We start from the raw sequence: 12447 nt of genomic DNA, 5'->3' as shown, positions 1-12447 counted from the left end.
GACCTTCCCTTCACACTGAGTCCATACTGAGCAGAAGCTTTTACAATCATATTCATGAGGGCTGCTTTATGGCACTCATAAGGCCACCTTCATCCAGGAGCATAATATGTTTGTGTGAGGGGTATAAAGCACATAATGCGCCATAAAATATGTCCTTTAATGAACTTTGTAGAAAGCGTCCATATTGCCATCTGATCTTGAGTACTGGCCACGTAAAGGATGGCTAATGGCAGCTTCCTGTTCTGCTGCTGCCTGCCAAAGAGATCTGTCTGGTCTTCGCCACCTTGCTGCTTTCCAAGTTGAAAGGTTAGAAATGAAAACACAAAGGCTGTCCAGAAACCATACAAGCCAGTCTGGCATGATTTATACTGCACCTTCCTAAAATGAGCTGAAGGTCATGGAGGGAGTTTAAGCTGCCTGATAAGAGTGAAGATTCCTTTGCTCACATGTGACACCTACACGGTTTGTTTGTGTTGTTTGCAAAGGCACAGCTCCGTATAAAGTAGCAACATCATGCTACATTTACCATCACAGCAATACAGTACAGTACAGAATGATGCCCAGTGCATAGCAACAACAAAACAAACAGAAAACAAAGACAAAAAAATAAAAAAAATACTAAATACTACAAATTTAAAATACTTGGAGTGGAAAAGTCTAAAATAGAAATAAATCTCCAAAAAGTCAGTAGGCAGTAGATAAACCCGAAAATTTGAAAGTGTTTGCTTTTATCCGAAGTTGCGTTCATGGATTGTGTTGAGCACCTTGAATCCAGCCGCCATGTGATGGATGATGGCGGCAGAGGAGCCGGGAGGAGCGGTGGACAGGGCAGAACCCTTCCACCTGAGCAGGCAGGGATGGCTCGGCCACATGCTGTCCGCATCATTACACAGCCTCAGCCCGGACCTCTGGTGCCGCCCTGATTGATGGGCTCCACCAGGCCAAACGGCCCAATGGAGGCGTTTCATCCACACCGTAGCCCGGCCCATCCATCTTGAGTCCCGAGTAGAGAATCGCGTTACTGTACATGTCGTCTCAGGCCGGGCGGCTCAGTCTTAATCCCGCTCTCTGATTTAATGGGCCGCTGGGCGCGTTAAAGGCAGGTTGTAATAATGTACGCCAAATTGCCACTGACAAAGCAGGAAATGGGAGTGAATACGATACGATGCCGATCTGATCTCACCGTGCACCATGTGATTCATTACTACACGGAAAATGGGAGCTGTAGGTTTGGCGAAGGCGGCACTGATCCACGGCCCTGAGCCCCTTTTACATAATTCCCTCATGACTTCCCCAGGAAAACCTCTTACATCATCAGTCTTCATATTTCTTTGCTAGTATGGATGTTAGTCAATCTCACAGTTTCACTTTCACAGTCACGTTCTCACATTTTATCATGTCAGCTACTCTGCTGGGTGAGAATTAAATCATTGTTGTATTGTCTCGTGTTGGGGAGGCTGTGTGTGTGTGTGTGTGTGTGGGGGGGGGGGGGATATAGAGAGTAAGACTAAACGTGAAAACCCTTTGATTTATATGTTTGAATCGCCACATGGAGTCACAGCGAATTAGCACTTCAGGAGCGTCACGTTTCTGTAATTTCCCCCAATTATAGTTGGAGACATGTTGTAGGCGGACATAATGTGGGGAGGATCATTCAAGAGAGCCTGATGAAGCAAACAGATGGGACTGTTGATTTGGGACTCTTTACAGTATCCTCTAATGGGAGGAATAATCTGGTACGCACTGCAAAAATGTCCATCATCATCACCCAACTTTATGAGTGCTGAAAGTTTGAGTTCTCTTTAACGAGTTTTAAAAGAAATCTTGTTTGTGTTTCCAAAACAATTTCCATTGATTCAGGAAACACTCAAATATTCTTTCAGTTGTTTTAAGGAAATCAGACCATTTGTGTTATAAATATTTGATCAAGCAGCTTAACATGATGGAAATGTTGCTTTGTAACCACTAAAGATATAAAAAGATCATTTAAAAATTTGTGCAAAGGCCAACAGAGTGACGTTTGTTCTAATTCTGATTCCCCTGATGTCTGACTAACACATGGCTGATTGTTTGACTTTTGTTTAGCTACAGTGTCTAATCCCTCCTCTGTTGAAAATTGCTTAAACTCCATATTTGTTGAATCTCCCCACCTACTCTGATTCTTACTATCCTCCGTGTTCTTTGCCATCTTTTTAATCACTAAATAAACTAGGGCCACTGCCAACCGTCCTCTCTGTCGACTGTCAGCCTCTTTCACTGCCAACTCTGTTAACGGGCAATGAGTGACCATTCTGCACCCACTGCCGGGAAATGAGTGGCACCAAAACAACTCCAGCTCCAAACAAGTATGCAGCATATCTGATGTCTTTTTAAGTATATAGGGGCATTTAGCAGGGTCGCTTAGAGGAAGGAGGGAGGAGGGTATGGAGACGTGAAATAGAGACGTGAGGACCAGAGAGTTAACGATTTGGAGATCATTGGGAAGAAAACAATGCAGCAACTTATTTTCATCATATTTGTTTCATTGCGCTCTAATAATGATTATCCCTTTATGATAAACATGTGTTTGCATCTTTAATACGATGTTCTCTTTGTGTTGCTTTGTGTTGAAACATGAATTCTGGATTATCAGTGTGACTAAATGGAAATGTTAATGACATTAACCATGATAAACCAATTTATCAGATTACTGTGTGTGTGTGGTTCTAAACACAAGCTGTACAAAATCCACTTTGTTGCACATTAGATGACATAATCAGGAGGCAGTAGGCGTGAGGCTCACAAATGAACCAGATTTCTCCATTAGCTTGGATAATAACGAGGTCTGCCTTTGTTGTTTAAGTAAACGATGACCATTCCCTGCAGACGTCAGGGTCACCAAAATATAATCTCAAGGTTCTACTGCAGTTTATCTTGTCGTCATATACAGTTTATCTTGTCGTCATATATCGATCGGCTCTGACTGAGCAAACTTTCTCACGGTGGACGTGGCATCCATCGCAGCGTGTGAGTCAACATGCAGCCTATGAGATCATTTTCACTCCATGCCAACTCCTCATCCGCAGGGAAGGAGCGGCTGTAACAAATGAATTTCTTCCCTCCTGCCCCCTCGGATGTGCTGCCACTGCAGCCAGATGCAGCAACCAGATGTACACAGCTTGTCTGCTACCTTGCCGCTTCAATAACTCTCATTACGATAATTGTTGCTTAATGTTTTCATAATCTGCTGCTTACAGGAAACTGTTTTCCTTTCTACGATACATAGCTGCCTCCCCACGGCCCTATTCTCTATGCTATTTTTAAAAAATCTTTATTTATTTATTTTTTTCTTCCCAATAATGAATCGGGATCTGTCCCAGCTGGCTGCCTTCCCTCATCGAAAAAAAGTCCCAGTGCAGAGATGCTGCTGGCTTGAATGAGCGACAGAGCCATCACAGAAAGGCCAATGGATTACACTCGTCTGCTCTAATGAGTCACTCACATGCCACGTTGGCACCGGGTCCCAGCATCTGGCATTTGCGTGGCCATGCACATTCACACAGTTTACTTACATTTCACCTCTGCCGTTACTCACAATGACTGATTGCCTACTTAGCCCTGCTCTACGGGGCGTGTTTCCATTTTAACACACACACACACACACACACCCTAACACTCTCTGAAGTGTTTGGTTGGAGCGATAATCTCAACATGACAATGCAGAGATGAACTCGGCTGCAGAGTAGAGGGCCATAAATTAGCTTATTCTGATGTGAAGGATTGTGTTCACTCTGCAGGGTTAATTGCTGGGTGATAAAACCTCTTTGCAATGAACAGACAATTACCCACTTATCACCTTTATAATCTGTGAAAATGGACAGAAAGTTTAGCCACACCATAAAGCCATTGAATGTGGAATGGCGGGCACTTTGCTCTTTGCAAAGTAGCACTAGGGAAAGCTATTGTACTGCACTGGACACAGCCATAATCATTTTATGCCTTACCATAATGTTAACCTATATTTCAAATTCAGATATAAGAAGTGAAGAGTCCATGGCCATCAGCCAGAGACCGCAGCTTCCTTTATACTCTACACTACCAGTCTACATTTAATGATCTCCTAACCGCAGTTTCATTTTACAGTTCCTAATATATTTCATCATAAGCGTTCGATAAATAAAGATAATTGTGAATTAGACATGAATCAGTATAGACGTCTCGCTCAGAGGCAAGTTATTATCTGGAAACTGTGAAACTTAGCAGAAATAAGTCAAATAAGTCTTCTCATTCTAAAAGTGACTTGATTGCTTAAAAAAAATGGAATCTTTGCTTGTTATTGTTTGTTGATTCCAGATTGAGGAGTGAAATCAAAGCTGAACCAAGAGTCAAGAGGCAAAGAAACAGACAGAAACCTCCTTAAGAAGCTGATTTCTTTGGGAAACCGGTTGACATAATTTCACAGCATATGCATCAACCTATTCAGACAATAGTCCCGCTTGAGAGATTTGAAAGTCAAATCAGATCCTAAATCATGCTGCGACGCCTGTTTACACCCTCTCCTCTCCACACACACACACCGTCCTCACACCATCTGCAGCACTCGGAACTCTTTGGTTTTCCAGTCAACAGGTTCTCAGTTCTGCTCTGGCTGCTGCCTGATTCGACTTAATGACAAGGATGAAGACATGCATACTGTGAAATTAAACACTTACAGTAACTGTGCCATGTTAACATCAGCAGGCAGCTCTGGAGTGTGTACGCCATTAGTGCCTGCTAATAGACTGAACGTAAGTCTGTACAGCTCCGTGTTCATTTTCAAATCAGTAATGCTGAGGAAGCGGTTGTACTACAGCAGCTACATGTATTTACCGCACGCGCTTCACGCGGCAGGGTGTCAAGTCTGCGCTGTGCTGCAGCCCGTCTGGCGTGCTGAGAGTGGGCACAAACGTTTTCTGAAGGCCCACGCTGTCATCACATCGAGGGGAGGGAGCTGAGGATGGTGGCGCACACTTTCTCCTTAGGGAGGGGGGAGGGCTCGTTACGTAAGAGGAGGATTTTGGGTCTTCTGGGTTTTGTAGCCTCCACACGCTTATACAGGTATAATGGAGCATAGATAGATAGATAGATAGATAGATAGATAGATAGATAGATAGATAGATAGATAGATAGATAGATAGATAGATAGATAGATAGATAGATAGATAGATAGATAGATAGATAGATAGATAGATAGATAGATAGATAGATAGATAGATAGAATCTAATGTGATGTCGTGATGTGGCTTCATGGAGACCCCAGACTTCGGTATCAGCAATAACGACCAAAGCCCAATCAAACTATGGATCCTTCATTCTTCTCTAATTATCTCACGTGTGCATTCTGCCTGCCCCTGACATTTAGCAAGGGCTTTTTCAGTAAGTCACGGGGTGGGCTGAGATGCCATTAGGTGATAAGGTTCATTTATTCTGCCGCTCTCATCAGCACATTTTCCTGCCTTAAGGCATAAAATACAATCCACAGTGATTAGCATCAGTCCCATATCAGGAGAAACATAATAGCCCCACTCTGAAGGTGAACCTTTCCAGGGCACAATCTTTACTCAACGCAGACAATTGCCAGAGATTTGTGCAGTTAGAGGATTACCTCCCTGGCTTTGTGTTCCTCACAGGGGGAGGGACGGAGCAATTTTGCATTCATGTAATGTCAATGTAGAGTCATGGGGAATTTTGTAATTAAATCATTAGGTAATGACACGTCCTTCATACTTATAGTTTGTACCTTGATGTAATGTTGCTGTCAAGGATTATTAATTGATATAAAGTCAAATTAGATCCAAGCCGGAGTGTTTAACCAGTCGGTAATTGAAATGACCGAGTCCTCTACGAGCCCTTGGGAACCGCCGCCTAAAAAATAGTTTGTTCTCACCCGCAGAAGGCCTGAGAGACTTCCTGTGTCTGTATCCCATCCAAGTATGAGATTTCAGAGAATTTAATGACACAATATGCATTTTCTCCCTCTATATTTAGCCGGCTTTCTATCAGATGTGATCTATTACAAGCTGCAATGACACAGTCTAATAATGAAGTTGATTATGTAAGAGAAACCACCTCCAGCGGTTGTTAGTGGATGTAATGGTTAGGACAGCTAATTAGTTGGGTTGGTTGTCTTTGATTTATATAGTCTTTCCTATCATTCCTTAATCAGCTGAAAGCAACGATCCGTGCCGAGACAAAGCCTGTTTAATTAGAAAGCCCGCGATCGTGACGGAAATGTCAAGCTCAGAGGGAAGCTGTTTGATACGCAAATAAAAACAGTCACATTTTCTACATTGATAATTCAAATAATTGTTGTGCAATTAGACGGATCGTGTTGTTTAGAGAGTATTAAGGCAACATGCAATTGAATCATTCACTTGAGAGCTGAAGATCAGGACAATAAACGGGTCGTGTAGGCAGCTTGCAGATGGAAAGATTCTGACCTACAACTGGCTGCAAGGCAATGAACGACCACATGTGTCTGCTTGATATTTGACCTTTCATTCATTCAATTCTGTGGTTGCTTTTTTTAAATTTAGGACTAAATGTTTCTCTGTCTTTGAAATTATTTTATGTGCAGAAAAAAAACAACAACCTGATCTCTTGCTGCAGGCCCCCTGTGCACACTGAGTGAAAACATTCTTCAAAAGTATAGCTGATTCATTCAAACGCTGACACGAGCTCTAAGCTAGAATGTTCTAATGTTACAAGATCTGAAATCGTGAAACTGCTACCGACACAAAGTGAGAAGTGGCTGCCTGGCTGGATCTAAAAAGAGCAGAGGAGCAAAAGTCAGCAGGGTCGTCAACTTGATCAGCGGCGAGGGAGCAGGAGAGAGACGGAACATGAAACTGAAGAGATATATTGAGGAAATCAATGAACAAAACAACAGCCGTGAACAGGTTATGACAGACTGACACGCGCACACACACACACACACACACACACACACACACACACACACACACACACACACACACACACACACACACACACACACACACACACACACACACACACACACACACACACACACACACACACACACACACACACACACACACACACGCTCCTTTTCAACCAGATTGTGCAAACAGTGTGCTGACAGGAAGTGTTTGCTCTTCTTTCTCCTCTCACACGTGCACAGTGTGTGTTGGAGTAGCTACGTTGTAAGAATGTGATGAAATGAGAAAATTATAGAAAAGAAGAACAAAAGTCAACTTTAAGTCGACAATAAATAGCAGCGGCGTTGTAAAGTTACACTCGCTTCTCAAGACAATGCTTCTAATTGGAACACACAGCAAGGATACGATACGTGTATGGATTAAAAAAATACAACCTAATTTGTTTCTAAGCTGTTTAGTAAAGCTTTCCGCCGGATAAAGGCACAGCATCTTTTAGTGATTAAATTCTGCTCTGCTCCGTGTACAGTAGCACCAAAGAGCTGCGGCACACTACAGGTTTAATGAAGGTCACAGAGTTGCTGATATAAGGTTGTTTGAAATGTCACTTTCCTACTAAATTTAGCCTGGTATTAATTTAGAGGCTGAGGCATCTTTCTGCCTGCGACTCCCCAAAATCAGGCTCTCTGTGTTCCAGCGTGCAACACACACACACACACACACACACACACACACACACACACACACACACACACACACACACACACACACACACACACACACACACACACACACACACACACACACACACACACACACACAGTCTTGTGTTAAGTTAAAGGCATGTATGGTTTTTCCTCCGACAACCTGAGCGTCTTCTATTTAACCTTACTTTGAATTTTGTACAAGTAGAATTTCACAGAATAGCACTTTTGCACTGAGAAACTGCAGGATTGGTATGAAAAAGAAAACACCGGGGCTTTTCAGACTGACTAGCAAGCTTCAACTGTAAGTAACCCACACTGTCATGTGATTGGTTGCTTCTTTTAAGTCCTTGGACCCTTGGTTATTTCTACTTATTGTTTTGAGAAGCTTGTTAATCACAGGTTTGATTCAAATGGGACCAATATATGGAAACAAATCTAATATGTGGTTTATTTTGCCGATCAAGCTGCCATCTGTACACACAGATTGGAATTTCCTCCCTCTTTGTCCACGTCTGAATGATGTAGCTCTGATGGTTGGCAGACACGCCCGCCGGCTCCAGGGCTCTAATCCCTCCTTGCCTTATCTCATAAATGAGACATTTAAAGATGCTTCAAAATGCAACACGCTTGGGTCAGCACTCTATGAAGCCTCTATCTGAAGCCTTCTGTGTGGATGCAGGTATCAGACATGGGACGCTTAGAGTGAAGATGTAAAGAATAAACAGGCACCTAAACTCTGGTTTGGTCCTAAAGAGCTGTAGTGAATGAAGTGAGTGTTCTTTGGGCAGCTGAAGGCAGAAAGAAACATTTTTCGTCAGCATTTTTGCATTGCGGAAACAAAGAGAGAAAGTTCTCCCAACAGTCAGTAACAGTTTCAAAAGCAGCCATCATCATCATCATCATCATGCTGAAGCATCTCTCGCTCCCTGCAGCAGAACACAGCGGGCCAGGGGAGGAGCAGCGGGCCGTCTCTCTGCTGTCCACACTCTGTCCACAGCCTGTGAGAGGAACATCTCACCCTAACACACACTGACATCCTTAAACACACAGCTGAGGGCTTTGTACTCCAACGCCTGTGTGTCTTTTTTCATGTTGTATGCCATTTTACACTGCTTTTCTGAAGGCTGAGCCGTCGTTTCTGATTGACAATAATCCACCTGCTCGTCATATTCAGTCTGCACACACACTGCAGGACAAGGTGACACTGTCAAACTGTCTCCTGCCTCTCAAAGGAGACGGGGTTAAACCTCGACGCCAGCGACACAAGGAATCAGTTTGGAAACAGTTGATGAACACTTTGAGAGAGCCGCAAGTGTGCCGATTTCTGCACCGATAGTCGTATCAACAGACCAGAATGCAACGCTGCCACAAGTCCTCAGGGGAATAGCAACCATCAAACTTGTTAGATAGTGACAGTTGTTATGCAATATTCAAAATTTACCAAACTATACACGTGACAAAGGGGAGCTCACACACACATCGTATACAAACAAGGATACAAGATAAAATTGCTGAATAAACTGTTTAAACATGGACACTTCCCATTTATTGGTTGGCCAAGGAATTACAGATCAATAAAATAAGAACAAAAATACTTTGAGAGTGAAGCATGACGGCAAAATGTGTTGCAAGTAATCCCTCTTCATCGGTGGTCAAATAATTCAATTACACACAAAAAACGGACTATTAATTATATCATAAAATTGTGTTACAGAATTTATGTTGTTTTCCCCGGTGGACTAAGAAATGAGAACATAATAATGAGGTTAAATGTATTTGACACACGTGCTGACGTCTCCCAGCAGATTGAGGCATCAGAGAGTAAATACACGAGTTTCTGTTGCTGTGAATTAAACAATGGATGCAACATAAAGTCTCATTATTCCAGAGAACAACCAGCCAAACACTGCAGACACACACGAGTGGATCAACAAGATACAAGACGCACGCGCGCACGCACGCACGCACGCCCGCGCGCGCACACACACACACACACACACACACACACACACACAATGTCCCCGCGTCCTTGAACGCATCACACGCTTTCGTCACTAGTGACAACGCCACTTTTGTGACGTTAGTCCTGATGTAAATTAGACTTGAGTATAAAGCTCAATTCTACACAAAGTACCGCCATCAACGCGTTTCAAATGTTCGGGGGTGTGTGTGTGCCGGAACGTGCACCTGTACGAGGTGCCGTCAGAACACCAGCACTCACCATGGTTCCTGCCTGCTCACAGCACAGCAGCTCGCCCAGGCGCTCCTCGCCCCATCCACCGTGTGTTATTCCATTAATCATACACGGAGAGGGGTGAACCATAGCGATGATAGAGATTTCTTGTAAAATAATGCAATTATAATTTGATTTCAAGCAGTTCCAAGCACGATATTCCAAACAAAGCATTTTTCAAACCTTGAAAGCAACATTAGAGCAATTTCAAGCACTTTCAGCACCCGTGCTCGCCAGCATCATGGCTGGATTAACACACCTGGTTTAAGTAATTAAGTGTGTGTAGAGCAGGGAAGGAAAATTAACCTGGAATAAGTGTGAGTGTGTTGTACAGTCTGTAAACGCCTCTGACTGAAGGCAGCATTGTCTCAGGAGGTTGTTTCTCTAGTGAGTGTGAAAACACTAACTTTAGAAATAGATGATGCGTGATCAGGTGCAGTGGAAACACATCAGACTTCATTTGTGTCTTTAATTAAGCCTTAAGCGTCAGATTTTATTAAAACTGTTATTTTTAAACTGCTTGCCTCTCGAAAATATACGGAACAAGTGGAGTTGTGATATTAAGAGGCTGGAACAATCTCACTGTAGATTTTTCGTCTCTTTTGAAACTCAAAATTGCGATTAAATCCTCCTTTAACACACTTTACGATCCAAAATGAGTCAAATTTAACCTCGTCAGAATATCTGAGGAGTTGAAAGCGTCTTGCAGCGCCTGTTCCCTTCATCATCCATCTTCATCCTGCGCCGGGTTGATGAAGCATTATTTGTTCGCGCTATTATTAGTTCACATTTTCATTTTCATCAGTAACTCTGGAGCTATTTCCCCATAATCTCTGAGATGACATTGAGATGATACTACACTACGTGCTCCAAGCTTTGAACACTGCCATCTCTCCCACAGCCAGGCGGTTCAGATGCATCAGAGTATCTACTATAGCCTGCACAGCACGGGTAACACGGAAAGATTAGATTTGCCGACATGTGGTTCATTAAATTGTAATGTCATATGTATTTGGAGAAATCTTTGAAGTGAAACTGTCCACCTCCCTTATTGCCCTCACCTCCTGGAGCGGAGGGGTTCGTGGGGAGACTCTAATGGTCCGTTACTTCAACTTAAATCTACGCCACAGAAGCACCTTTTCTGTCATTACCTTCCATAAGAATACGCCGTGCAGTTTTCCTCCTCCTCCTACTGTAAATCCATTATTCCTGGAAATCGTAATAACAGAAGCACCGAGCGAGGGAGAGGATACGAGAGACAGAGGGATCTGTGCGTACAAGGTCGTGCTTGTTGGATTTGGGTGTTATTTTTTATTACCCCTGAAACACGTGAATACATTGAACCCATCGGCACGCTTCTCTTCTCTCTCATTAAGGAAGAGGAGGCATGATCCTTTGCCCTGGACCCCTCTGCTTCGACCAGACAGACTGATAATGGCCTATCACATAACAGCTCTAAAGTAGCCCTTAATTATAATCAACACAATCCAATTAAGATGAGCTTTAGATGCATGTGTGTTAATTACAAAATGGAATAGTAGGTAAGCATTGTGTAAGCCTGGAGTGCTTTCCCCTTATCGCTGTCTGTACTTTGATTGTTCCTGAAGTCAGTAAATGTCACGATAACACCCACATAATACAGGAATAGGCAACGTGCAAATATCCCATTATCACATTTTCAAGCACAGGGCGAGTCACAACAATGAATTACTCACTGTTATCATTAGGAAAATATTTCAGGGGTTGACATTTTACCAATATAATTACAATTTACCTCTAAATGAAGCTGCACACTGGAAGAATTACAATGCTGGGTTTGGATTAGAAAGCAATCTCCGCCTCTGACAAACCACTCAAAACAATATAAATGTCAGTGAAAATATGCTCCACTGACACCTTATGGCTGTCAAAAGGTGTAGCTGTCAAAACATGGCAATCACCGGATAGTTAATCCTTTCTTTTTATGGAGCACCAGCTACTTTGTGTGCTTTCTTACAAGTTCACAGAATAATTCACAGCCAAATAAATGTCACATTCTGCACGTGGGTGTTAGAGTATGTACGTAAAATCCCACAAGACGGGAGGTTTACATGCACGCCTAATGAAGTGTGACATTAAAGCTGATTCATTATCAGTAAATATGTCATGTAGCTGTTATGAAGCAAGGGATCGGGTGTTCATGAACGCACCACTCCCCAGAGGTCAAGGAAAGAGTTTAACTACTGACCAACAGATGGCGTTCTACTGCACATGCTGTAATGTTATCATAAAAACGGCAGAGATTTACAATTCCAATGTCGGCTTTGTATTTTCCTTTGCCTAACGATGTCCATTTAGTAAAAATATGTATGAAATGGAACCTTACTGTGTACTTTAGAGGAAGTGGCAAAGGAAATAGAATATTACTCATCATGATGACTTTATTCTTTAAAGGACACCAATTACATGACATGACAAATACAGTGGCATTTATTGATTTGTACCCACTCTGGTGAAGGACGCACAATCACAATGCATCAATTGCTTGTACATCCTAAGAACAAAATAAAAACAAAGTGAAGTGAATGAAATTTATGACATTTCTTCTCTG

This window comes from Genypterus blacodes, unplaced genomic scaffold, assembly GCF_046128005.1.
Source record: "Genypterus blacodes isolate CSIRO-AG114 ecotype Tasmania unplaced genomic scaffold, CSIRO-AGI_Gbla_v1 ptg000032l_1, whole genome shotgun sequence".
NCBI lineage: Eukaryota > Metazoa > Chordata > Actinopteri > Ophidiiformes > Ophidiidae > Genypterus > Genypterus blacodes.
Note: the sequence above shows the minus strand (reverse complement) of the source record.